The sequence below is a fragment of the Podarcis pityusensis genome (assembly GCF_964106645.2).
Source record: "Podarcis pityusensis genome assembly, chromosome: 2".
Taxonomy (NCBI): domain Eukaryota; kingdom Metazoa; phylum Chordata; class Lepidosauria; order Squamata; family Lacertidae; genus Podarcis; species Podarcis pityusensis.
Genome location: NC_138029.1, coordinates 45,953,131 through 45,967,767, shown reverse-complemented (window position 1 = coordinate 45,967,767; position 14,637 = coordinate 45,953,131). Strand labels below are relative to the sequence as shown.

Sequence of the window (14,637 nt, the reverse complement as noted above, 5' to 3'; positions counted from 1 at the left end):
TAGGCAAAACCAAGGGACAAAACCAATTAGTCTGGATATATTAGGCATTCACTATTAGATTAAATTCCTTGCTTCCAAGAAGCTCATTGTGGCACTCGTGGCTCTTCCTCTCACCATGTTCTCTTTACATCAACCCTCTAGTTAGGCTGAGAGACAGCGATTGACCCAGGATCTCTCCATGAGTTTCATGGCAAATTAAATCCTGGTCTCCTGGGTCCTAATCCACTTAAAAGCTCTCCACCTTATTGTACATTCTATAAAAAATATGTAGAAGTCAACAAGCTGGGGGAGGGGAACAATATCTTCCCTTTGGTCTGGAAATTTATGTTAGCACCTTTAAATCTAACTAAGGAAGGAAGCATATGAGCAATAGTAAATAATTTCTGAAGTGCCCCATCTTCCACACAGGAGTGATTTAGGATGTTCAATATCTGTGCATCTTCGCCAGCTGTTGCTCATAATTTCTGGCACAGTGCAAAAACTTATGGCAGCAGTCGCAGTTCTTTCACCACACTGGTTGCAAACTGAAAGAACTGTGTCTCTGCATAAACTTATAATGGGTGACACATGAACCAGTACAACAGCACAAACTGGTAAAAACAGCTAAACATTTGAGCACCTAAAGGCAGGACTTAAGTTCTGTACCAGCAAACACCAGGTGACTTGGTAATACAAGCCATCTTGACTATGAGTCCTGGAAGACCCGCTCACAGTCTTGAAGGCCTTTTTCTGTCTGGCCTGGAAGGACCAGCAACAGAAGCTGAGGCTGCTGAAGAGGCCAGAGGCCATTTTGGCTGTCGCTTACTGCTGGTCCAGGTTGTTGAGCCTGAATTTCCATAGCCACCGGCCAACACGAACCACCATTGGCAGGATTAGCAGCAGCAGATATGTTCTATGGTTTTGATAATATTTTATTTTCTTGTTAAGTATGTTACTTTGAATGCATACTTATTTGACTCCCTTCAATAATATTGTGTTCTGGATTGTTTTATTTGATGTTTTAATGTGTTGTAAACCACTTGGAGATTTTTTTTGGTAAAAATATAAAGTGGTATAGAAATATAAACTAAAATAAGCTAAACTAAGCTAAGCTGAGCTAAAATAGCCCTAAATGGGATTGGTGCAGCCTATTATGATCCCTGGCCTGCCATTGTCCCCATTCTTTTAGACAGGGACAGGGGACAATGCCAGCCTGTTGCAGAGATTTATGCTGATTGGAATTTTGTAAAAGGGGGGGAAATGTCATGGACATTTTTAATTACATGTTAAATGACAGGTGTTTTAAGATACAATAATTTACTATTAAAATACGTTTCAATGTGTTATTTATTTAAATAAATAAAATGAAGATTAACAACACCAGTTTGCATGGTTAAAGTGCCCTTTTGAGTACACACACAGAGGGAGTGAAAAAAGCCCTGGCCTACTCCTGAGTAAAATTTGGTGGATACCAACCTTACAACCAGTCTAGGGGGTGAATTGGCTGTCAGCTTCCTCCTGCTCCTCAGCCTCAGCACTGCCCCTTCTAGAACTCAGCAGGGAAGAGGTTGGGAGCAAGACTAGAATTTGTTGGCTCTGCCTGTCATTGGTTTTGGCACCCCCTACTGTTGGGCTCCCTGCCTCCCTCCCTACTAGTTCCAATGGGCACCAACCTCCACCGGGTTTAGAGCATGTCCAAAATGCCAAGAGCATGATGTAGGCTGTTATTGTCCCCCTTCTTATAAACATTTCCACACTGACATAGTTGAGCAAGCACAGAGCTTGCTTTTTATGTGCCTGGGGATGTTTTGCCATCACACTATTATTTTCTGTCTCCTCTTCATTTTGTCTGTATAAAAGATACATATTTAGGGAAGTCATTGAAAGTCTTTCCCTATTAAGTTTACCCCTCGTTGTCAGTGTTGCCAATATGCTTGGTGCCAGCCCATGTCCAAAACGATCTGCTGAGTTCAGTTTGTATTTCAGGCAGGAATGTCACATCGTGTGAAATGTGGGGGAGGAAAAGACCACAAAATGCTGGTGTCAGAAAAGGGGGGGGGGACTGTGAAACTCCAGAAACCTCTGAGAGGGGGGGACTTTCCTATTCTATAAAGGGGTGGGGATTACAGACGGTCATTTTGAATCCCCAAGGAAGTACCATGCAAAACTAGAATTACTCAGAGCTTTGCCTCATTATGAAAATCAGATTTTGAATAGGCATGATCTTGGCCATTTTCAGTGACAGATCACATAGAAATGAGCTTGATGGTGCAGGCACTATTTTACTCAAGTGGTACATTCGTTTGCAAAAATAATCAATAATAGTTGGATGCAGTGGAGCAAGCAAGCCAGGTGATACATGTAACTAATTTTTAACTCCTTGTTTTGCACAAATCTCATTGATTGCCCTTGACTAGGGGACTATCTAACCAAGCAACTTTTTGTTTCAACCTTCTTCAGTTGGACCAGTTCTGCTTTAGAACAGAATCACTCCTTTTGAATGCATAATGAGCACTGCTGGATCAGACCAGAGGCTCATCCACTCTACGTCCAGCATCCCATTTTCACAGTGGCCAACCAGATGCCCATGGGAAGCCCACAAGCTGGACATGAGTGCGAAACCACTCTCCCCACTTTCATTCTCCAGAAACTGATATTCAGAGACACAGTAGTAGCTAATGCCCATTGGAACTGGTAGCATGGAAGAATGGAAGCCATTAGGAGCTGAAGCCTGAGCCAATGACAGGCAGAGCTCAGTTACAGAGCTTCTGAAGTTAGTTCCTGAGTCTTACATAGATGTAGATGTAGATAGATTTGTAGAATTTGAGGGGGAAAGGGTACCAGAATGAGTTGTGCCTAAAACATACACAGCATGAGAAAAATACATTGTGTGGTTTCTGACCCATGCTTTGAGTAAACGGCTACAGCAGATCCAATATACCAATCATTGCTCCATATATATTGCTTGCAAAGATTTCAGTTCATAAACCCTGCAATGTTTTTGCCATAGGCAATGATGGAAGAAAGTTTATGTTCTTAATTCTTAGCCTTGAAAAGTCATTCAGGCAAAAAATAAAGTTTTTGCTGATTAGTGGGCAGGATAAAGTGAAGAAATTGAATTCTAGTATCACACTAACTTGGTATCATTGCTTTTTACCGTAATTTTGTTAACTTTTGAGATCAGGCAGAATCAATATGTGCCTTTGAACCTGAAGAATGGCTAGGAACAAGAATCAAGAGTTTCAGACAATGTACCCAATTAGCTTTATCTTGGGTTTAATACGTTTATGAAGGATTTGGAATGGAGTTTTATCCAATGTTTCAGTGGCACTCTACCAAGCTTAGGAAAGGACTTTCCTTTAGGATCTGCTCTGCATCAGCAATAGCCCAAGTTGGAAATAGGACAAGAGAAAGGTCACATTCATACCTCTTTAAACAGACAAAGCTCCCCCACAAGAATTACAGGAAGTGAAGTTTGTCAGCGGTGCTGAGAGTTGTTAGGAGACCCATATTCCCTCAAACTGAAAGTCTCTGTGGGGGTCTAGTAAAAAAAGATGGTTCAATTTCATATCATTTATTAATAAAGATGGATATTTTATCCAGCTTATGCTGAAGTATGAGCTAGAGGAAAATACAGCCAAGAAGATACAGCACACCCATGCTCTTTTAATATATCTTAAATTTTATTCTTATTATATCTCTATTTAGATGGTCTTCACATAATAAGAAAGCAAGGGAATTAAGAGTAACATTTTTGTTTGACCCACCTTGCATCCAACAGATTGGTAATTACTGTGGTATTTTCTTTTCCAAATATCTACAAGTATTTGTTCAACCTCAATAAAATTCTGCTGTACTCATGTTCCATGTCTGCATTGGGGCTGCAGTGTGTTCCCCCACCCCTGGTATCTTATCTCTGTTTTCTCTTTCTTATTTTCCTTCTGCAATTTTTTTTTTTTCCATTTTCTTGTAATTTTAAAACTTCAATAGAAATTATATGGAAAATAAGAATAATAGTGTTTTAAATGTATGGTGTGTATGTGGCCAAAGAGGAGTCACATGTCAACTATCCCTATTTATAAGGGGCAATCTCTGTTTCATAGTGTAGTTCACCTAATCCCATCCATGCAATGAAAGAAGGGATAAATGGGTTGTACTGGCAGCCAAACTCCTCTGACATTTGTGTGTTCTGAGAGAGCAAGGAGGAGTTAAGCCTGTGTGTGCATAGAACACAGATGAGGAGGGATCCTGGCCCAATCAAATTCCTTCCTGATGTGGAAGAACTCTATGCATGTGCGTTGAAACATGCATAGAACTCTATCCCATGTGCTTTGAGCAGGCAGGCGTCTGGGGATGTGGGGGTTGCCCACGTTGCCTCACAACTCACTCTATACTGCCTTTCAGATACTGTATGTGGAAGTGCCCTTGTGTTTGGCAAATCGGTATCCTCGTTTTGCACCCAATTTCTTTCCTTTCCTTTTGGAAAGTGCTTGATTAAAAAGAAAATGTAAATGTAAGTTGCTAGAGTTGCCGTGCTTGGGAGTTCAGCCCCTCTTTAGCAATTAAATCTCCGAAGACAACACAGCTTGTCTTTACTGCACCTGTGAATGCACTTGCACAGCCGGTAATTTTGCACTCTAAAGCTGAGGCGGTTGATACTGATATGATAATAATGTAGTATGTTTCCCCCCCCTAATAGACATTTAACCCAAAGAACACCTTATTGGCTTTTAAATCAGTGGAGGACAGGCTTTTGGAGTAAATGAATACAAAAAAGGGTACAGTGTATCCTTCAAGAAAGCGTAGTCATGGCGGCTTCCCTCAAAGAAACTGCTTTAACTGTATAGTGTGGATTTGACCACAGTTCCCTTTTCAGGAGAAGGGGCAAAAACAGGAATTAAGCAGTTCTGCCTTTCTTTGTCATACATTAAAATTGCACATTAATTATTGAACAGTGAGCCTATCATTTCCTTCCTCTTCTTCTGAACATATCTGAAAAAGATGCTTTTGTTGCTCTCAGCATGATCCTGATTAGCTTTCCTGACATGGTCCCAGAAGTCTGCGCTGCTCATCTATATTGGACTTTGGCAAGTTCTCCTTCCTTCCTTTTCTTAAATGTGTGTGTGTGTGTGTGTGTGTGTGTGTGTGTGTAGTTCCTTGTTATGCCTGTTGTGCAGTCATATTGGCTTTTAAAAATGTCTCCCATTTTTCTTTCTCCTGGAATTGTTTGCAATTGTGCCTTTACTAACTTTAGAATTGCCAAACTATTGCTAAGACAATAGCTACAGATACATTGTTCTTTCCATAATTGCAGGCCAATACAAGTTCATCGATTCAGGAGGACTGCAGTACACTAGCTCAACACAAAGCTTGATATCTGGCAGGAAAGAGTTTCAATTTCCACTCAGTCATTTTCAGAAATATAGTGTTTCAACAGTACAGACTGGCAGCCCTTTCTGTGGATTTTAACCAACAAATATGCCAGTTCCTAATTTTATCTTCCCACTGAAGACTCATCTAAGTTCACCCCATTTGATCGGCCCTTTTTGTGTGTGTCTTTAAATAATCTAATGGAGACTTTCTACACTTATCAGGAGGGTATCTGAGGAGCCTACTTTGGCCTTTGGCCTTGCCCGCCACTGTCATGTGATGCCTGGAAGGTTACCTAGAAGAGAATGTGGCTCTCAGGTTGCAAAAGTTTCCCCACTCTTAATGTAAGGACTGTAACTTGTCTGCTTCTTGTAAGTACAGGGATTTTTTTTTATCCCATTGCATTGTTCTTGTAGTGGGTGGGTAGAAGAATGCAGAATATAAAAATATATAGCACAAATGAATATTATTTTCAAAACAGCAACAACTCTAAAACAGGATGGAGATGCAGAAGATTTTTCCCTCATGGGGTGAGCTAGCATTTCTTCCATCTTCACACCATAGTTGAAAGACATACAATAATGATTCACTCATCAGTCTTGCCATCTGGGATGCCGTTTGCCTTCATATAGATACACACAAATCTCAGTGTGAATGCACATGGACACCATAACCAGCAACCTCTCTGATGCTGAGCTGGACAAATGTATTGGCAGGGCAGCTATGGCAATGGCAACACTAAGATGAAGGTCCCCCAGGCTTGTGTGTTGAACACGCTGCTTTATGGAAGTGAGTCATGAACAACTTATAACCATCAGGAGCGATGCCTCGATGCCTTCCATATGTCTCAGGAAGATTTTGGGCACCACACGGCAGGACAGAGTCTCAAAGAAAGATGTACTTTTCCAAGCACACATCCCCAGCATGTTCACACTTTGTCTTAGTGACATCTATGTTGGCTTTTTCATATACACAGAATGGAAGATGGCAGGATCCCTAAGGATGTGATTTACAGGGAGCTGGCTTCAGGTACCAGGCCTGTTGGCGCACTAACTCTGTGTTATAAAGATGTCTGCAAGCATGACATGAAGATGCTGGAACAGTTGTAGAAACATGCAAAAGGTTGGACTCAAGGAGTCCATTTGCAATTCAAGTTCTAATCTATTTCCAAAGAGTGTAATACCAAGCTGATATTTCTACCGTATGCTATTTGTGTTAATCATTTTTTCTTTGTTTGTAAAATTTGGTATAACTATGTGTGTTTATGTGTTTCTCTTATACTTTTCTTCTTGACTCCAGTTTTGGCTTCAAGAAAGATCTTTTTTCAGTTTTCTCTGGTTTCAGAAGGCCATTTTCTATTTTATCAAGTGAAGCTTATGGGAACACCAATTAGAGCCAATTATAACTTCATTTACCTTTAACCCACAGTGCAGTGACCTTTGTATTTAACCCAATTGGAATGCTGCCATGCTAGAGTTAATTGTTAAATTTGCTGATCCATGGTAGGAAAGGGTCGGAGTAATGCCCATTTAGAAAACAGTGGATTGTAATTGAATACCTCCTCTTCCCAAGGGGCAAAAGCCAGTGATCCTTTCAACATTTTGCAGTTCAGCTGCCTTGTTAAAGAAAAACAAATGTGAACCTTTATCTACAGTATATACCTTTCCCCCTTATATTTGTGCAGTTGTACATTATCACTGAAGCTCCCTTGGCAAATAGAGCATCTGCAGATTGAGCTCCTCAAAACAGTGCAATCCTATGCTCCTAGAAGTGACTTTAAGTGTGCATAGGATTGCAACCAAAGAGTCCCAACAGGCAAAGGTAGAACTGCTCATGAATGGGCAACTTTCCAGGTTTTCTTTAAATATTTCCTATTGGATTCACTAGGCTGCAGAACAAAGATACTAAGTAGAACCACTAGTGCTATATACTGGCTTCTAAACATCCATAGAGTTCATATTTCGTTACTGCTGTAAAGCTGCACATATCAGGATATGTGGATGACTTGCACTTCCACTGCAATGTGCAAAGTGAGAACCAAGGGATATTACCCATGGAAAGATGTGTGAGCTTTAGTCTACAAATAGATTTCAAACATATCCTCAATGTGGAAATTTTTTATTTCACCATTACAGAAGAAGCTCTTTTGCCAGTTCTTATAACTGTTATAAGTTACACGTATAACACATATGCAAGTCCTGTGAGTAAAGTCAGTGAAGTAATAAAATATAATATTATTTATTTATTTTCTGTGCAGTACTCATGTTACATGTATGGTGTTCATTTACACAGATACTGCTTTGAGGCCTTTTACAACCATGCAGTGTATAAATTTTAGGAAATAACGGAAAAGTTACTGAAGTTTGAGTATATTAGCTTGTCGGTTGCTTACACTATACGGGCTGTTATGACCCTCTAGCGACATTGTTAGTAGCTGGCAGGCTGCCAATCCCTGCTGATATAGGGCCAGTGTTGTGATTCGCTAATTGCAGCATTAAGGCAACCTATTGCAGACAGTGTGTGTGTTTTGTCTGGGCCGGCTTAAGGTATATAAACTGGGCCAAGTGCCCCTGTTTGTCATTCTTGTTCTTGTTCCTGATGTTCCAATAAATCCTTTCTGAGCTGAATCTCAGTCTTGGGTCATGCCTGAATCCACCTACACTTCACAGGTAACTCCCCAATTACATGGGGGCTACGTTATGAACCCCCACAAGCATTAGTGAAATGGCATAGAATGGGGAGTTGCCTGTAGGAAGAAGCTTTCCCACATCTCAACTGAGGAAGCTGTGCTTTCCTTTGGGGCTTGGCTGACCAGGTGCTCACATTTCCAGGTACCGGGCACCATGCATGTGCCCAGTCATGTGTAAATAGAATGTACATAAATGGGGAGTTGCCTGTAAACTGGTGGTATTAGGGCTATGTAGGGAGTGAATTAGGGATGCAGGTGGCGCTGTGGGTTAAACCACAGACCCTAGGACTTGCCGATCAGAAGGTCGGCGGTTCGAATCCCTGTGACAGGGTGAGCTCCTGTTGCTCGGTCCCAGCTCCTGCCAACCTAGCAATTCAAAAGCACGTCAAAGTGCACATAGATAAATAAGTACCACTCCGGCAGGAAGGTAAACAGCGTTTCCATGCACTGCTCTGGTTCACCAGAAGCGGCCTAGTCATGCTGGCCACATGACCTGGAAGCTGTACACTGGCTCCCTCGGCCAATAAAGTGAGATGAGCGCCGCAACCCCAGAGTCGGCCACGACTGAACCTAATGGTCAGGGGTCCCTTTACCTTTACCTTTAGGGAGTGAATTAATTTGTTAATCATATAAGCTTCAGGAGTTTGGTGTGGAGATCACCTTCCTGTCTTCTCTGTACACATTTCCCCATCCTCTCTGTTCACATTCCCACCCTTCCACCTTTATCTTCATCAATCTACCATCATCTCACACCTGCCCCTCCAAGTTTCTCCCGCTTTTCCATTATAATTTGCATGGTTGCACCCCAGAAGTTTAAAATGGCTCCTGAATGGAAATGTACACAGAGTCTCTCTTTAAAATGCCTCTTGAGTATTTTTAAACATTCCCTGAATTGCAGTGCACCTGCTAGATAATGATGGCACTTGCTGCATTGGTCTATTTATAAATGTTGGTGGCGGCAATGAATTAAGCTACTCCTGACTATGTCCACAGGAGGACTGAGTGGCAGAAAAATTACATTGGAGAAATGTTTCCAACATTGCTACAACATTTTCTGAGCAGCCTACCATTTTAAGCAATTTTAAAGACCCTCTCTATTTATAGAGTTAAGGAGAAAACGATAGCACCCATGCCAGTTAGGCAATTAAAAGGTGTTGCGGGTAGAGCAAAACTGACACAGTTACCAAGGGAACAGGTTTTTATTGTCACATGCTTATGTCTGGATAAGCATTTGGAAAAGGGATTCTGCACAAGCAGGAAGCTAGGTAGGAACTTTGCTGAGCAGGTGAACAGGAAACAATACTTAACTCAGGAAGCAGTCATAGATTCATAGAATTGTATCCCTCACATAATCATCACCCTAGTAAAAGTAAGATAGTGCTATATGAACAAGGCTTCAGATTGTGATAGTACCAGGCTAAAACAAAAACCAAAAGATTAGAGACGACACTTGGAAAATTATCACACATTTCTTATGACTTAAAAGAATTTTCAAGTTGCAAAGCATCATACGTGCGAAAAATAGTTGCTGGCTTAGACTCCATCTGCACTATACACTTGAAGCAGTATTATACCACTTTAAACAGTCATGGCTTCCTGCAAAGAATCATGGGAGCAGCAGTTTGTTAAGGGTTCTGCAAGTTGTTAAAAGACCCCCATTATCCCCACAGACCTACAATTTCCAGAGTTCCCTGGGAAGAGGGACTTATTGTTAAACCATTCTGAGAACTTCAGCTCTGTGAGGAGAACAGATGCCTTGTCTCCTCCACTCATTTCTGCAAAGAACCTGCTCCATAGAGATTGTTCCTTCCCTATTTCACTTCCTTGTTGGGGCTTGATTCAGGGAACCTAAGGCCAAAGTACATGAAGACAGTCCTCTATTTGAAAGTCTACTTGACAGGCTGCCTGGTCCGACTAGCAGGAGCCTTAAAGTTGTCCCTCAACACTTAGCACCAGGACAGCAGATTTCCATTGACTTTCATAACAGAAAGTAACTGCAGCCTATCTGAACAACAATCATTTTGCTGGTTATAGAATAAAAGTCCAATATGAGCAATATGAGGCCTACGTTCATTTTAACAAGCAAAATATCCTTACCTCTACAAAATCACTGGCCAATATGTTCTGGATGGAATCACCAGTTTAGATGGGGAACAGGAATACAGAGACTTGTTATTTTGTTGTAAGGTTCTGGTGTCACTTGTGGTTCGAGGACCCGACCCCCGCGATGTGAAATGAATACACAAGGACACGTGATATAAGGTTAATGGGCATGGAAAGGCCACAACTTTATTGATTACAGCAGTGAAAAGGTATTGGCTTAGGCATTGGATCTCTAAAACACGTGGGTTTATTCACCAGTAGGTGGAGCCTGTTGATGCTAATCCAACTATAGGCTCCCCCCTGATGTCACCGAGGGTCGTGCCATGGCCTCCCGCCAAGCAGGCATCGGACAGAACACACGACCGCCAGATTCCTTTAACGGAATACCCAAAAATTGAAGGCATAGGCGATGGCCACACCTAGCCCTTCGACACACCACAACACATTATTCCAATGCCTAACCGCCACCCGAGCCAATAAGGCGACGACGGCGAAGAATGAGGCCAGGGAGAGGCTGGCACCGCAGCATAAGGCTGCTGAACACGCCCCCTCTGAGGCACCTGGTTGGATGCCTGCAGAGGGGGCGTGGGCGCCAGCCAGGTGAGGTGGAGGCAGGGGGCAACCGCCCCCTGCTAGGGGTGGTGCTCGGGCTCCCGCCCACAACCACTCCCCTCTCTTCCAGGGAGGAGAGTCTTTGTCATCCCCAACAGCAGCAAAGGAGAAAAGATCAGAGTAATATTGGACTATATCCAGCACTGTCCTTCCACCACTCTTTGATCCAGTGAAGGGTTTTGTGAATGCAGCAGGATGAGAGAACGACTTTTGCCAATTTCCCCCTTTCCTCTGCAACTCCTATGTGGAAACAGATGAGGGAGGGGTGAAGAGTGCAGAGTTCAGTGTGGTGCTGGCACGAAAGAGACAATGTGCTGCTCCTTTGTCCCACCCAGCTCACTGCACCTTCCACTTTCCCCTCTCTGTAAACAGCAGTGACACTCGCCAACAGGAAAAGAGACACGCTACTCTGCCTTGCCTGTGCCACCCCATTGGCACGTCTGTTAAAGGTAAGAGCCATACAGAGGGAGAACAGGGCCTTAAAGTTTCCTCTTAACAGCACCTGGACCGCAGACTGAACTGGCTCGCAGGTCACCAGGCTACAGCCTCTGCCAGTATGGTGAAATGCATTGTATTTCTTCTCTTTTAAAATTATAGCAGTTATTTGTAAATTTGCATCCATCTGGATAAATCAGCACATACGAGCTGTCATTCTGTGCCCTCTTTTGTTCTCTTTTTTTTGACAGCGTGCAAGTGGCCACCCTAACAACTGTTGATTAGGGACTCTGAAGTATAGCACCCACAAATAAGTGGTGGATCTGCTGCAAAGTCACAATACAGAAACATTTGGAAATTCTCCAATTACCTGTGGAAGACTCCTACACAAGATAAAAAAGTATGCTGCTTTTTTCTTCAAACGGCTGTCATTGTTTCATAGATGTGGGTGTGAAGCCTGCAAACAAACACTGTGTAAGGAGCCGGTTTAAAGGGTTTTTTCGTTTCTTTTTAACATACAGAGCATGATTAAAAGATAAATGTTATTCCTCATTATAAGGAAGAACTAAACTGTAAAGTCCTTCAAAAGCCTAAAAGCAACCAAAAAGCTGTTTTACATAGCACGACCCACAAAGTTAATAAACTATAACATCAATACATTTTTATGTTATGTTATGTAAGGAGAAGGATGAAACAGTTGCATGCTCATAGTGTAGGCAGATCAGGAGAAATTGGATGCTTGCTCAGTTATTAATTCCTCATTCAGGAAAGTCAGGTTCCTGGATTGCCTTAAAACTGTAGCAGCTAGTTACCAATTGCTCTCTTCCCAATCTTCCATTCCTGGAAAAGATGCTTGAACAAGCTTGTACTAACACCAGGCACTCTAGAATACCCATCAGCTTTCTAGGCTACTGTGACTCTGGGCTCTAGCCTGAGTATTAATTAATTAATTAATACCCCACGCAAAGAGTCGGACACGACTAAACGACTAAACAACAACAACAACTTCTTCCTAAAGGAGCCCAGCAACTAACAAGTGGGAAAGCAATAAAAACAATCCCAGAGACTGTGCTTGTGGTATTTGTATGCGATTGTCAACCAGATTTCTGCAGTAAAAATAATCCCTCCTGTTTTCAATCTGCAGGGAGAGAATTGCTGATGTAACCAAAATAGCACCGCCCATGAACAAGAGAGAAGTATCAGCAGATTCGGGGGAATATCAAGGTCAGCTGGAATTCATAATATTATAAAAACCTCTCCCAAGTTCAGCAAGAATGCCTCCCCTATAATGGACACCTGAAATGGATACCTCACTCTGCTTCCCAAAGTGAAACTCCCCCAGTTTCAATACCTGAAGTGGGTACCTCAGTTTGTTGCAGGATCATGATCTGGGCCCGTGGGGCAGGGCTGTGGTTATCTTCCATTCAGTCTTGGTAGAGGCAATAGTGAGATACAGAGCATGTCAGGGGGAAGTGATGAAAGCAGCTTTTCTGTTTTGCACTGACAATGCTGGATTCCCACTGACCATGGATCGTTCTCTTCTGGGAACCTCTTCTCTCAGCCCCACAATGTTGCCGTGGAGAACACACCAGAGGGAAACAGAATGGTGGCATCTCAACAGGGCATCTCAACAGAGCATCATTTGGCTGCCCTGCATGCACAGGCCACATGGATGTGAGCTGCAGGAGGACCATGGGCAGCCAGGCTGCCTCCCTTGTCCCAGGAAGAAGGCACTTGTCCTGGACAGGCATGGGTAGAAATGTGGCTTGAGAAGATAAGTCTTGACAGATGATATGGCACACCCAACGCATTACATTGAATTGCGGATTGTCACAGCGTTAAGCACCCAGGCCAAGAGTAAATGAAACAAACACACAGCAACAGCAACAGCAGCAACAACACCAGCCAATATGAGGTATCCTGGTCTACTGTAGCAATGGTGTTTCTGTGTGTGTAATTTTTTTGAATAAAATAACAAGAAATTGAAAGTTGATTTCCTAAAAATGAAATAAAGGTCTGCTGCTTTTTGTTATCCTAACACAGGCTTCCTCAAACTCAGCCCTCCAGATGTTTTTGGCCTACAACTCCCATGATCCCTAGCTAGCAAGACCAGTGGTCAGGGATGATGGGAACTGTAGTCTCAAAACATCTGGAGGGCCGAGTCTGAGGAAGCCTGTCCTAACACAAATAAAAAAATAAATATTGTGACCCTAAGTTAATAACTAGGTTGGGTGCCCCAGAGTCCCCTGATTTCCATGCCCATGCACAGGTGGCAAATAAATGTCAAAATAAGGAGAAAGAGAAGAAGATGGACCCAGCCAATCATAGGCATGCTTACTTGACTGTATGTTTCTTTGTGTGCATCTTAGGTCTAGAGATATCATTCACTTCAACAACATATGCACATGGGCACAGCTTGGTATGAAACATTTTGCTGTAGGCCTCACATGTTGACCGGTAACATGCTACTGGATCTTGTGATTTCCCCCCTCCTCCTTTTCCTTTGAAATCAATAATCCTGATTATGATTAATCAGAGGAAGTTAGACGCATATAGGTACTCAGGGACTACACAAGTGATTCTGTTTTTTCTTGATGAGGTGATCTGAAAGTATAGTAAAGGGCAGTTTGTAATCATACATCTTTTTTCTGGAAGTTTTTATTCCTTTCTGTTCCCTTTGATCTTGAGAAAACTATCTTTTACAAATGCCTAGCAAAACTGTAAATGCATGGCAAACAAATCTAGGATCACTGCAAAAGACATAGATGCACACAAATATGTGCACTTGTGCATTATTTAATTTCTAAAATATACTGAAGAGCGAATTGCCCAGTTGGTCCATATTATTTAGACCCCTGCTCAGTATGAATGTCACATAGTGTGTTTGTGGCACATCAGAAGAGACAAGAGAAAGAAAAATGAAAAATGAAAATATGCCTAGTGAGGTGTGAAAGTGAGGCAAAGGCCAGCTCAAACTAATGGATTAATCACAGGATTTATTAAAGTTTGTGAAGAGAATAAATAAATATTCATCAAGAATGTTGATTTGCAGCATTAAAAAGGAGCAAATCAAGCCTATTATATTATTGAACTCAAAATATAAATGACATGAATGATTTGTAAGAGGAGTGCTATATCATACTTTGGTGAAGTTTAGTAGTTTGTTTGTTTGTTTGTTTGTTTTTAACACATTGGAATGCCAACAGGGTAGAGTGAAGGTGTAATAAATATCTGTGGAAAGAATGCTGCAAACCACTTGGGTGATGCAAATTCATTCTCTGCCAAATTCGTGCTTAAGCCTTCTCAGCACTACTGATTTGTGTCAACTCTGGAGATTTTCAAGATTCCAGATTCATTTGGATCTTTCCTTCACATCTGAGGGTCTTTTATATTCCTCCCTTTTTCGTATTTTGTGTAAAATCTGCACATCCGGAAAAGGGTCCCTAAAT

The 14,637-nt window shown here is 42.0% G+C and overlaps 2 long non-coding RNA genes across 3 annotated transcripts in view; one reads left to right on the top strand and one right to left on the bottom strand.

Moving 5' to 3' along the window:
- LOC308471363 overlaps positions 1–10,232 on the bottom strand; it is a 62,023-nt gene extending 51,791 nt beyond the window's left edge. Inside the window, exon 1 of the long non-coding RNA XR_013982917.1 lies at positions 10,136–10,232. This is a non-coding gene — a long non-coding RNA (uncharacterized lncRNA). The remainder of the gene's footprint in view (positions 1–10,135) is intronic.
- On the top strand, positions 4,614–13,911 carry LOC308471379. Of its 2 annotated transcripts, none has more exons than XR_013982934.1 (3): positions 4,614–5,720; positions 11,440–11,588; positions 12,333–13,911. It is a non-coding gene; the product is annotated as an uncharacterized lncRNA (long non-coding RNA). The 2 variants fall into 2 exon arrangements; XR_013982935.1 differs by lacking the exon at positions 4,614–5,720 and adding an exon at positions 11,020–11,202.
- Positions 13,912–14,637: the final 726 nt, after the last annotated feature.